The 14491-nt window shown below is 37.6% G+C and overlaps 1 protein-coding gene across 1 annotated transcript in view; it reads right to left on the bottom strand.

The window, feature by feature from the left end:
• Positions 1 to 14491, bottom strand: part of OSBPL1A (oxysterol binding protein like 1A) — a gene marked incomplete in the record, with an annotated part of 2690541 nt that overhangs the window by 219586 nt on the left and 2456464 nt on the right.

Genomic DNA, 14491 nt, shown 5'->3' with positions numbered 1-14491 from the left:
AATCCAAAGAAATTGTTTAATTTTGTGTGACTAAGTACTAGTAAAATAAAACACAAAATGATACCTATTGTTGAAGTCTGTTTATGCGATTATTGCAATTCCTTTATAAAATTATGTTGCTTAAAGCTGTTGAATGTGGTTAAAATACTTTAGAATGATAAAACAGGCCAAACTTACCTGTTGCCATAGTATCGCACCTGTTAATATTACTAACGTGTCTTTTGATATAATGCTCTATAATCGAGGGTCAGCTGTGGCTATTTGTTATTTGTGACATACAGAGCTGAAATTGGTATAGCAAAGGTGTGTAAACTGATGACCCTGCTAGTTTTCTGACCATCTACTAGTTGTCCACATTAAGCATATGCTCTGTAGCATTCTATAAAAGGCATAGGTTCATTTTTCAAAAGCTGCAGGACCAACTGCATCATTATGTATTGTTTTATACTAAACATGTATTTTCAGAACATGCTATACATTTTCAGGTCTGTGTTATTGATGTAAGATATGATTGTTGTTAATACTGTGCTATTTCTTAGAACATTTTAAAATGTTATCATCCTAAACTTGGGAAAATTCATCCTAAACTTGGGAAAACAAAGTGCAATGCTGTTTCGGTGAATGTGAAATTTAAAGGCAGAGAAGTTTTAATGCTAAGTCTGTTTTCATTGTGAGACTGTATTGCTTTGTTTAGCAAATGTGTATCAGTGGTTTGTGCTATAAAATTTGAAATAAATGTTTTAAATTAAATCCAAATATCTGTAATCACTGTAGAAGCAAAGCAGAAGACAGTATGCACACAGAGTTTTGAACAGTGTTTATGGCAACTGGGGAGAAATCGGCTGAAAGCAGTCACCCAGAACAGAAAAAGAGGACGTTCCCATCAGCTGATGTCACTGTGATGACACAAAATGGGCAGAGCATTGATGGGAGAGGGGGTAGGAATGGGTGGACTTATGGGCGATGCGAGGGGTGTGACCTTAGTCCGGTTTTAGCCACAAAGAAAGCTGGAAACCCTACTTCCCATTGGTATTTGCCTTTAAATGTTTCACTTAGCTGCTGCACTTTGACTCAACTCTTTAATCTACAGATTTTAACGTTCTACTCTTACTGCACTTCCTCCCACATTGTTCTTTTAGTATTTCTTGTGTAATGACAGCACCTTACTTTCTCCTATGCTAAAAGAGACTCTCTTATTACATCGTTACATTTTGTTAACTTTTATTTTGGCATGCTATGTTTCTTTCACACTTAATAGTCACTCTCATTAATTAGCACAAGAGATGTAGCCATACATTTTACACAATACACCAAATATAGACATCTTTATGTTGAAACTGCATAAGCTGACAAGCAACTACCCATGTGTAGACAGCCTTGGTGAAAGCAACAAAAAAGCCCCTCCCCCAAACCATCTGCTAATTATACAGACCATCTCCATGATAGCATAAACACAGGGTAAGGGCATATTCTCCAGCCCCTTTATTGTAAACCATATGTGTCAAAACAAACTATAATCAAATGAGGATTGCTCAATCTGGCTGAAAGTTTCCATGTGGTATGGTATGCTCTTTCAATTTCTATGTTATCTTCTCTTAATTGTGGCATTTTCTTTCTTATACATTCCCTGCAGTTATTTTCTTCCAGTCCTTCAAGCAGCCTTGCTCACTTGGATATTCTTCATCCTTGCTCTATCTTCTTGGCATATTACATTTGCGATAACAATATCCAATTCAGCTTCTGATGCAGCAACTCCCACCATCATTAAGTCATTTCATCATCAATTAGGGAATGAGTCAGACCAGAGTGCTCATTAACCACTTCCATCATCTCCTGCACAATTTTATCATTCTGTTGCATGTATTGTTCAAATTTAGCACTGATCTTCCTACCCTCCAAGAAGACATCTTTCAATGTGATTTATTTAGCTACTGCTGGGCCCTGTTAAGTTTCCTTGGTCTCCCCTACTATTCCACTTTCTGGCGTGCTATCTTCCTCTGCTAATATACTGGTATCTTTTCTTGTCTTCTTCCCCCTTTGTCATTCAACTGATCTGCAGTTATCCCCTTGTTCTAACAATGCCAACCCCCTAAATCTAGTAATGTCTCTTAATGGAATAACACCAGTAATTCACTTCAAACTTTGATACTAAGTAGAGCAGAACTGGACCGGTGCCTATTCAGTCTGCATCATATCAGAAGTTCGTACAACTAATCATTTCATGTTAAAATTGACTACACCAAATCTCTTGGTTATTAAAACTGACAAATACAATTAAAGTATATGTTTTCCAGTAAAACTCGCATTCTTTATCAAATAAGGAAATCCTGACAATGTAGCTCACACTGATATTTACTAACTACCAAATGAAATCTGTTAACAATGATGAAAATCTGAATTAATGACTAAAGAAAAAAATAATTAAATAAAAAGCAAATCATGTTCACGTTCAGCAAAACACAGACTGCTATTTGGTACCTTATTTCAATAAATGAGCCATGTAAGTATATTCCTACTCTTACATGTTCTACACTTCACAAAATATAAGTAAAAGTTGTAAATCTGATTTATTTCCGCAGTATGTATATGTTGGGTATTAGGTTTTATTTTATTTTATACACGTGATAGAGACAACTGATCTTGTGCCCCATTCTAGAGATCACAGAGTACCTTAATCTCCCTTCGGAGATGTTATAACCAGCAGTGAACCATTCTGAATGTTCTGTTTTTACTTCAGAAGAAGGCCTAAGCTGCAAAGCCAAACAGAACTCTGAAGTACAAAATCAAATACACGAGTTGTAGCCCATGTCAGCTGTATAAATGCACCTGCTGGCTGACACAGTCATCTAGATTACTGAGTAGCTGACACTTCAGGTCTAAGTCAGTCCAACTATATGAAAAGTACCAGTGTTTTTTCTTCCTGAAGCTGCCCACAGTATCTTCTCAAGTGCGCAATGCCAACCATAAAACATAAACAAAGAGTTCTGCAATTTTTTCCAAGCAGATCCAGACATTGAGTATTTAATCATGGAAGATCACTGAGCTGGTGAAGAATCTTTAGACAATCGTTGAACCCTAAGTCAACACAGATGGTAGTCTTCCAGAATAGCCAAGCAGTTTTGGGTACTTCAGGTAAAGCAGATGAGAACTGCCCTGAAATTTGTCATGAGCATTCCAGGCAGCCCTGATGGTGAAAAGGGATCAATGGAATGAGACCAGAAAAATTACAGGAGGAAGTTCTGAGAGGTCCAAATACTCTGTCATCTCCTTTCTGCATCTACTCAATGAGTCCTGATTTCCTATGAGAAGATCACCTTTTCAGACCATCTTCCCAAGAAAGGGATGTATAGTGCTGAAATGCCTGCCCACTTCTGAAAAACTGGGGACTCATCTGGGGGTGCATCAGTCTCATGGAATTTATTTACCTCCAGTTACAAAATCCAGCCAGTCTCCCCTGATGCAAGAGTCTTATCATCAGAGGTGTTGGTAATTGTATGCGGAGGAAATCAGCAGACACTTCCTACTTAGACTGCTGGTCTCTATGGTTCCTACAAAGTGATAAGGCAGCCACAGTACTGGCTAAATCCTTACACTCAAAAAAAGACAAAGAGTAAGACACAAGAGTGACCTAGTTGGCTACAGGCCTCCTGCTTCCAAATACCACCATCCTTGAAATAAGGCATCTCTGTTAACAAGGGCCATAGTAACATTTTCATAAAACTCTCCCCTCAATGATGTCTTTGACAGTGCCATTACTGAAATCACTGAAACCAGTTTCAAAGATGAAAAGTGCTACCATCAAACAGACAAAGCTCCAAATCACAAATTTGGAACTTGCAAATGCGGGTCCCAAAAGTCTTAAAATAAACTGACATTCAAAGAAAAAGTCAACATCAAAATCCACTATACCTCACAACCTGCAGCAAATGAAAATGGATAAAGGTTCTTAAAAAGTAGGTACACCCAGCCAAAAATCTGGACATCTAATTAACATAAGTTTTGAATATTGAATAGCACATAACTTCCTGTTTCCAGTAAGAATGTGGGATGCTACTTAAAAACATGTTCAAAAGAGTGGCAAAAATGATGAAAAGATATAATCACATTATTAAAGAGATACCTTAAAATCTATATATTGTAATGGATGTTTTACAAAATTCCACCCCATAAGGTCATTTATTTTTACTTCTAAAAAGAGAGCTGTAAGATATTTGACCTCTTTCTTTAAATTATTAGTGACACTAGTATGTTGGTCATGTACTGTGGATTTCTGCGTAACAGCTTAAAAAATCAAGTACGACAAGGGGGATTTAGAAAATTGTGTGAAGGGGTAAGTCAAGCATGAAACTAGATCATATCTCCAAAAATAGGTACTTTATGTGCAGGGGTAAATCAAGCCTGTAAAGTGGCACATTCCTCCAAAATATGGGCAGTTGAATGGTCTAAAATCCACTTACACTATTAAAGTATTTTAGATAGGGAGCTTTGCTCCTTTTGCACCCTTTCTCATGTGAGATGAGCTGGGATTCAGAAACTTGTGTGACGGAGTGAATAAAGCCTGAAAATAGGGACATACCTCTGAAAATAGGTACTTTATATGCAGAGGTAAATCAGGCCTATAAATAGACACATTCCTCCAAAATATGGACAGATGAAAGATCCAAAACCCACTGCCACACAATTAAATTATTTTAGTAAGGGAGCTTAGCTCCTTCTGCATCACTTCAGCATGGGGCAGTGATGTCCAGATCCCTGCAACTTACAATTACTAATTCACTGTGCCTTGTAGTGGAAGGGACACTCACAGGTGTCAACTTCAGACTTGGCAAATATTTTTCCACATCTGTACCTGTAGTTCTGCTACTCAGAATCACAACTGCTGTCCACAGAATTTCAACAGACCACCTTATGAGACATTTTGGCCACTGTGATAAAAATTATTTTCAGTGGCTGTCTTTACTTTGTTGACCATCTTTTCGCAGTCCTCCTTTAATGACTTGAGTGGTAACATGGGAGATAAATCTGAGCATTTCTACTTCGCTACACTGACAGAGAGGACTCTGATTACACCTCACCAACTCCTCTGATGAGATCTCAAACTGCATATATTGGGAACCCTAACATCAAGTCTATTGCATGATGAGAAAAAGAAAGGTAAAGCTGAGGATAATGATATTTTCTTATAGATTCAATAAACATCTGAAGGAGCCATCCTTTTCATCTTACTATTTTTTAAATTACTTCACATTAGTCAGATATTGGTATGGCTGGTGAAGAGCAGAATCCTCTTTCTCAGGCTGTTCCTGAAACTGATCTTAAGCCTTAGGTGACTATCAGCTGCAACAAAACTTCAGCCAAGTACATGATCTCCTCAAAACACCCAATTATTCTCCAAGAATTTAACAAGTTATCAAATCGCAAGCCAAATCAACTCTTCCAGCCCAAGTACAAATGTGTGCAGTAAAACTGTGGGTTTCGAAGGCACTGACAAATGAGGCAGTTTTGTCAATCGAGGTACAACAAAACCCTTTGGAAAAAAAAAACCTCTTCCAGGTGTTTTAGTAACAACTACAACATAAGAATGAACCAGTCTTTCTATTTACAAAGATGCATGTTAGGGTGGGCAAAACAATCAAAGATAAGAAAGGTAATTCCGGAGAACACAGTGAGGAATACCAAATGAGTAATCATGACAACTGCAGGGAAGAAGGCTTCCTTTGTTTTTAGCACTGGTTGGACAGATGATTTCAAAGGGTTAGATTAACACACACTGGCCAAAGACATACTTTGTTTTGATGATGCTAAGTGGACACTGTTTTTGAGGAAAAATTGTCCACTGTGGTATCACTTATAGTGATCTTTATTTTTTCTTATTATTAACAGAATCGTCATTTACTTCCACTGAAGACATTCATAGAGAAATATATATATATATATATATATATATATATATATATATATATATATATATATATATATATATATAAAACATTGGTAAGGCAATAATGGTGAAAGACATACAAAAAACATGAACCTGACCAATGATCAGGGCCCTAAGCATCACAGGCATAGAACATGGCAATCATGACAGGTAGTTTTCTGAATGCACATACATTAAAAGATCCAATGCTATATTTACCTCACTGGCAACAATCACGTAACAGAAGCCTTACTTTTAGAATAGTACTGTTTGAAGAAAACAAAACTGTCCAAAGCTGGCTAGTTAATTCAAAGGTGCTCTTTCATGCTGTGAAAAATTAAAAGAAAGAACTGGAACTGCAAGGGCACACTGGCAGTTATAGCAAGAGGTATTTCCTATAGCACTGCTAATTTGATGAATAAAGCCTACTAACTCTCTCTCTCATATATGGGGAAGGGTTTGATATGTAAGGCTTGCTGAATAAGTGAGTGATCAAAACCTTGAAGTACACCAATTGTTTTTAATTATTACCAAAAGTTAAACACTAAATGCTCTAGCAGTTGAACAGAATTCACACATGGACACTCAACTCACCAGAAAAATGGTGCTGGTGTGACTGAAGGTTCTGCAAGATGCTCTAGTGGAACTGAAACAGGCTCCACTTGTACTGGCACTGTTCATCAGGACAGAAAGTAAAATGAAGGATTCACAGTGAAGAGAAGTTGCACTGAAGGAAAAAGATACAGCAGCAGCTGTTGGAGGGTACCCCCAGCTTACCCACTCAGTCATCTTCCACTAAGAAAAGAACATATGTTCAAACTCCAACACTAGTATAACAAGGAACAAAGCCACAGGAATAGCTGAAATAAGAGATGTAATTGGAAACTTAACCCTGAATGGCAAGCATTTTATCAGCTGAAGGGAAAAAAGAAAGAGTGACAGGATGGCAGTACAACTTAGTGAAACAGACAATAGAACTACATAATGCTATATCTGAAACAGTTACTACCATTGTACGAGACTGAAGTAGCTGTTCAGGATAATATATGTCTCAATCCAAGAACTGCACTCCAAGGTGGTGTTTTAACTTCCCAAATGGCGGAAGATATGGAAATAAAGCAATCTGACACAATCTATTTCTAAATGGCTAAAAGAGAGTTTGCAGAAAATGGAGCAAAGGCCCCCATTCCCACAACAAACTCTGGACCCAGTTAACACCACTGAGTACATGGAAATGTACACCACCACACTATATCAGCATGTAAACAGCTTCATAGATGCAGCTGTACCCTGTATGAATAAGGGCAAGACAAACCCGAAACAACTGACATGGTGAAACCATAATATCAAGAAGCTTCACAATAGAATGAAAATAATTTTGACCAAAAAGTAAGAACAGTAATTCCAAGAATGTTAGAACCCTTGTCACTGAAATAAACAATTCAGGAGCTTAATAAAATCCACCAAAGACAAGTTTGAGATTAAAATAATGACCCAAGCTAAAGACAATCACAAGGCCTTTTTATCCTTAATGTTCTTAATCTCAAAAGACAATCTAGTACTGCACTAAGCTGACTGTGACTAATGTTACTCACACTGAGAATGAAGATAATAGTGAACCTACTGCCCAATACATTTATCTCTAACTATACTCCTCTTCCCTCACCATCTTTCCTTCAAGGAATACCTGAAACTGCCTCACCTCCAGCTATCCCACTACAGCAAGTCCTAAGAGTGGTAAAAAAGCTACTAACACTGCATCAAAGGGTGTCCTGACAATATCAACATATACATCTTAAATAGCATGAAATGTGACTTAGCCCACACCTCTAAAAACACAATCTCAGTATCCATATAAGTTTTGTGCCAAACGAATGGAGAGCAGCTATAGTCAATCTCCTGCATAAGAGAGGACCTTCCACATACCAAGGCAATTACAGACCCAAAGGTTTGATAGTCTAGTATGCAAAGCCATGGAAAGACTTATCATAGAACTAATCAATCAGGACACATGGAACTTCCAAACACTGGACCTGTCTCAGTTTGGATTTGTCAAGGTCACTTCATGCTTACTTATCTGGTGGACTTTTTTGAAAAGGTCACCAAAACAATGGATGAAGGCAAAATGGTACATACTGCATACCTCAACACAGCCAAAGCGTTTGACAACATTTCCCACTCAGGCATAGAAGAAATGCTAAAAAAAAAAAATGGGAATACATTCTTATGTCACCTGATGGATTGACAAATGGCTGATAGGATGCAGGAAATAAAAATAGAGGAATTTACCACCACAAAGAGACAAGTCACCAGTCGAGTCCCTCAGAGTTGTGTGTTAGGACCTCTCCTGCTTGCCATCTAACTTTCTGAAGTAAAAGCTAACACCAAACAGCTCTAGCTAAGTTTGTAGTTTTATGCAAGCTAGGAGCAGTCAATGAATCCTCAAATGACTTAGCATCTGGCAGGAAGGTTTGCCCCCAGTAAATAACTGGTGCCAAAATCATTGAATGAAACTAAATGCTAAAAATGCATTACTGTATCTTTTTGAAAGTCATCTACCCCAGGGAATTACCGCAATGACAAATACACCCCTAACAGCTGACCCAGCTGTACACAATTTGGGAACTTATATGGACAGTGACCTAATTTTTGACCAATAGTGTCCATTGTTGTAAGAAAGTACTTCTATACTACACAATTTATAAACAAAGGCATTGTTTCTAGATTTAGGGATGCTATTATCCCCTTTATTCATTCCTCAATAATCCAATCACTGAGTATAATGCCTGCTTTGGCACGTATCTGCCCAGATACATGCAGCAACTGGAAAGCTCACATAGATACCTTGCTAAGAGGATACAAGACCTAAACAACATGTTGTACATGGACCAACGCAAAGCCATGTCACTATGTTCAGTATCTTACAGACTGCTAAGAGGTAACCAGTATCAGGTATACAAGGCATCCTCCGACCTGGTACTCATGGACTTAATGCACATCAATATGTCAAATGGCATCCGAAATACTCGATCTAAGGATTTAAATCTCTTCTGCAACAACACAATGCTTTGGAGGGAAAGGTACATGGATCTAAATCTCTTCTGCAACATCAACAGAATGCTTTGGAGGGTAAGGTACATCTCGCTCTGGAACAGACTCTCATTTACATAAAACAAAGTTCATTCCAAACCATATTCAACAGTAACTTGGATGTGTGGATGGTAAACAGAAAATTTATCCCAGGACTACCTTCAAAACTACTAATGGGCAAAGGCAGCTACTAAATGCTTTAGCCCATACATGTGTCCCCTCAAATTATCTATGGTATGATCCTAGTTATTCTCATTATGGGCAGTATATAATTATCAACCATGGGATGGGGAAGGCCAATGTCTAACCAAATGGGATGGGTTAATTCGAGCACAAAAAGCAAAACTGGTGAAAATTGTATGGACATCTGCATAAAGTAGATAATATGGAAATGTTTACAAAAGAATTAAATATGCCAAGGTTAAAGGTAGATGAGGCCTGATTACTAACAGTTAAGATAGTAGGAGATGAGATAAAAATGGTAATGTATAGCCAATCTACAGGAAAGTCCCCAGGAAGAGATGGAATTCTTGTGCATGTTTGGAAGCTAGGAGGAAGAAAACTGATAAAGATCTGGGAGATTTTGATTAACAGTATTTTAAAAGGAGGAGAAGCACCAACATCCTGGAAGAAAGTGGTGGTGGCTGCAAAGCCTAAAGATGGGAAAGACCCATCAGATCCAGTTTCATAAAGGCCCACTTCAATTCAAAACCATGATTTTAAAGACTTATGTCTATGAAGGTTAAAAGAATGGCAAAGATGATGCCAAAACTGATAGATACAGATCAATGTGGTTTTATGGAGGAGAGGCAAACATTTGACAACATTAATAGAATAATGATGATCCAGAGGAAAGCAGAATGTAAGAAAAATACCACTGTTGTTGGTTGATCTTGATGCAGAGAAAGCATTCAACAGAGTAAGCTGGAACTTTATGAGCAGGACAATGGAAGCATTTGCATTCCCTGATAAAATTACAATGTTGATGAATAGGATATTAAGGGATCGGAGGTGACAAAGTGGGATACGTTCTGTCTGAAAAGAGGAACCAAGCAGAGGTGTCCTCTTTACCCTTTGATATTTGAGTTAAATTTAGAACCACTGATACAGAAAATAAGAGGGACAGGAATTCAGGGATATAATTGGTATGTTAGTCAATAAAAGTGGGCTGTATTTGCAGATGATATTACTTTACCCCTGACAAAACCAGAAAAGGGCATTTCAGTGTTGGGGAACATTCAGTTGCTACACTTTTCAGGATACAAAATTAATGAAAACAAAACAAATGAAACAGCTGTAAGCTATGTACCCACATATGAACTGGTTCATCATTACCCATATTATGGGGACATGATAAAATGGGCTACTTAGGAGTATGGATTAAAAATATTTTGTTATGGCAGCTAAGGAAATGTGGGAGCAGACAAAACAAAAGATAATACAAAAACATGAGAAACTGGAAGCTCTGTTTTATGGATATGGATAACAAAGTACAAGCAGTGAAAATGTTATTAGTCCCTTTAGTTTTATATACAGGTCAGGCATATTTTTATTAACCAGAGTAGAAGTTGGATTTGTAGCAGAGTACTTCCAAGATGGCTGCACAAAGAGTAACAGCTTAATTCCAGCTCTCCCAGTGTGAAAACAGAAATTCAGCAGAGAAGACCATTAGACTTTTATGTTTCTGGGTAAATTTCAGTAACTGGCTAGGAATGTGCACTGCCTGGATGCCAGTAAAAATGAAATACAGAGGACCTGAAAGAAAATCAGCTACAAAAGTTAAGGAAAAAAAACAGTGACTGGAAAAAGCACTGCAGCTGTTAGCAAAAAGCAGTGCAAGCTCCAGACATGATTTCCAGTAACCTACAGAAAAGTACAAGCCAACTGCACACAGACCTCATTAAAATAAAAGAAACACCGATGGAGTACATCAACTCAATCAACAAAAGGCTGGAAAAAATGGAAGATGTTTTAAACAGATATTCAGATGAGGTGGTAACACTGCGGTGGTGGTGCTGCGGTAGCGTTGTCGCCTCACAGTAAGACGCTGTCCCATTCGATTCTCAGCTAGAGCGTCTTCTGTGTGGAGAGACATGCATGAATGGGCGTACCTTTGTTGAAGGTTGTACGTCAGGGCTGGCAACTCGGTACGTAAAAATCTACTGCCAATCATTAGCGGACCGGGGTTCCGCTGTGTCGACCCCTAACCGGGAAAAGCCGAAAGCTACAACAACATTCAGATGAGGTGGTAAAATTACAAAAATCAAAGGTCGAAATGAAGAAAAGGCTAGCTGAATGAGACTGCTCAAGAAGAGATGTTTCAAAAAATAACAGAATTAGAGGACAAAGCACATAGGGAACACCTGAGATTTTTAGCAGTACAAGAGAAGCTGGAAAGAACAGACTGTATTAATTATATGAAAGCACAAATAAGCAACTGGTCTAGTATTTCACAGCAGGAGTTGTTAACTGAAAGGTACATTGCGTGTGCTCCAAACCTGGGTATGAGAAAGCAATCTTAATAGTAAAGATGCAAGCCTATCAGCAGAAGAAAATGATTTTAACAAAACTGTGGCAGATGAACAAAGCAGTTAAAATGATTTTAGTCCCTTTAGTTTTATGCACATTTCAGGCATATTTTTATCAACAACCCAAAAAAGTGCAGCAACTGCAGAAACGACCAATAACATAAACTCACACTGCTGTTCGGTTACAATAAAGGCTGTCTTCCACCTGATAAATTCCAAGGAACGAGCGAAACCATAAAAATAGTGAAAAAGTTTAATAACTCATAAAACCAGATGATTCTGATGAAGTCTCGGGCTATGAGATGAAAGCGCGCTTAATCTGTTTTTTTGGTTGTTGTAATGGTTTTATGAGTTATTAAACTTTTTCACTATTTTTACGGTTTCACTCGTACCTTGGAATTTATCAGGTGGAGGACAGCCTTTATTGTAACCGAACAGCAGTGTGAGTTTATATTTTTATCAACCACAGGAGAAATTGTGGATAGCAATTAATAAAGGGCTGAAGGATTTTATCTTGGAGGGGATGATGCTAAGAGTCAAATGGGATAAGCTGATTATTCCAATAGAACAAGGTGGACTGGGAATACCTGATTTGAAGAGGTATTTCAGAGCAAGACAGTTAAGGCTCCTTTACATAGGACAAGTAGAAAACTGTAATCTGAAGTGGAAAGGGAAGACGAAGAAACAGCGGAGAAGCTCAAGAAAAAAAAAGGAGAGACTGGGGTTTTGGATGCAGACCTTTAAGGAGAATAACAATAATCACACAGAATATTAAATTCAAAAAGCAGCAGAAAGTATTCTAAAAACTAAGCCAACGTGGGAATGGCAACAGGAGATTCCGCCTATAGGGATGACTGCAATTAGGGATACAGACAATAGGCAAGAAGGGCTACACTTTATAGCAGAAAACTAGCACAGTAACCAGGGCATTGAGAGCCAATAACTAGAGAGGGAAAGCTAACAGAATGGGAAGATGCCAAGAATTTATTTGGACAGCAGGTTACAGACTGCCTTCCCTATCAAGAACTGATATGAGTACAGGCAAAGAGAAATAAATTGGGGGGGTCCTAATTAAAGACTAGAAGCTGCCATTAAAAATATAATAATTAGCACAGCATATAAAATATTAAATGAAAACAGCAAGAATCAACGAGAGGATGTTAGAAAGGACTGGGAAGAGAAACTGGATAAGCAATTCACAAAGATACAAAGGGGATATATATGCATGTCTCCCAAATATGCAACAAAATCCAGAAGATTTACATTTTTACTTGAAAATGTTTACATATATATTTTATACCCCAAGTACACTCAGGAGAATTGTTCTTCAGGAAGATAGCAAATATTGGAGGTGTGATGGGGAAAAAAGAGGTAATTGGGAAAATATTTTCTGGGAGTGTAATGCATTGGCAGATTTTAAAGATTCTTTGCAGACCACTCAGAGATGCTGGGTTAGCAAATTGATGTAACCAGGGAAATGATTTTTCTGAGAAATGATACAGAATTAGAATTACCTAGCCAGAGTAAAGCCTTGCTGAGTCTAATTGTAGTGGCTGACAAAAAAGCAATTATTAGAAAATGGAAATCAAAGTCTAGGCCAACTGTACTAGAAGTAGTAAATATGGTAAGAGAGAGAAAACAACTGGAATTGGGATCTTCAGAAAAGGGTAGGAGCAAATTACATAGGAAAAAAATGGTAATTCTGGGAATAACATATATAAGGGAGGAATGATGTTTAAAAGAAGACAGGACTTGAATGAGCTATGTAACATCTGTTTGACAATGATTGAGTAGATTATAAGTGATGTATAATGTTTGCAACTACAATTTTGTCAATATGGTTTGTGATGTAAAATGCTTGCAACTGGGATTGTGTCAATATGGTTTGTTTGCATTTATATAAATGTAGGATTGCCTATGTCATAACTGATAATTTAATAAAGCTGTTTCTTGTTTAAAAAAAAAAACAGATAAGTTGTGGATAGCAATTAATAAAGAGTTGAATGATTTGATCTAGGAGGAGAAGACGGTAAGAGTCAAGTGGGATAAGCTGATCTTTCCAACAGGCTGATCCTTCCAACAGAACAAGGTGGTTTGCAGTTATCTGATTTGAAGGCATATTTCAGAGCTACACAGTTAAGGCTCCTATACATAGCAAAAACAGAAAGCTATAATTCAAAACGGAAAGGGATGATGACAAAACAGATGGGAAGCTCAAGAAACAAGGAGAGAATGGGATTTTGGAGACAGGTCCTTAAGGAGAATAACAATAATCATACATAATATTATATTCTCAAAGAGCAGAAAGTACTCTAAGAACTAAGCTAATATGGGAGTGGAGAAAGGAGATTCTGATAGGCAAGACGGGGGTGGAATTTACTGGAGAAAACTGGGAAAGGAACCAAGCAAATAATTAGAAAGGGTAAGGTAACAGAGTTGGAAGAGACCAAGAATTTAGTTACACTGCAGGCTATACATTGCCTTTCTTATCAAGGATTAATAGAGTATAGGCAAAGAGAAAGAACTACGGGGATCCTAAGTGAAAGACCAGTACTGGCAGAGTTTTTAGTAGAATCTACAACAGAAGCTTCTGTTAAAAAAGGAATAATTAGTAAACCATATAAAATATTGCATGATAACTATAAAAATCGATGAGAGGATTGGGAAGAGAGACGGGATACGCAATTCACAAAGAAACAATGGGGGATATACATATCACTCCCAACTATGCATCAAAGTCTAGAAGGTTTACAGTCTTTGCTTGAAAGTGTTGGTTTGTTTGACAACCTGACAGACTGAGCAGCAAAAATGAATTAACAACTGGAATAAATATTATGTAATCCAGGTACATAAAAGTCAATATGCTGAATTAATGTAAAGATGTGATAAATTTGAACAGACATATAAAAGGGCAGGGAGTGTTGCACCTGCTAAAATATCTTGTTCTGGTACA

Source organism: Protopterus annectens, chromosome 3.part0 (genome assembly GCF_019279795.1).
Source record: "Protopterus annectens isolate FY-2018-M chromosome 3.part0, PAN1.0, whole genome shotgun sequence".
In the NCBI taxonomy this organism is placed as follows: Eukaryota; Metazoa; Chordata; order Ceratodontiformes; family Protopteridae; genus Protopterus; species Protopterus annectens.
This window is presented reverse-complemented; position numbering and strand designations above follow the sequence as displayed.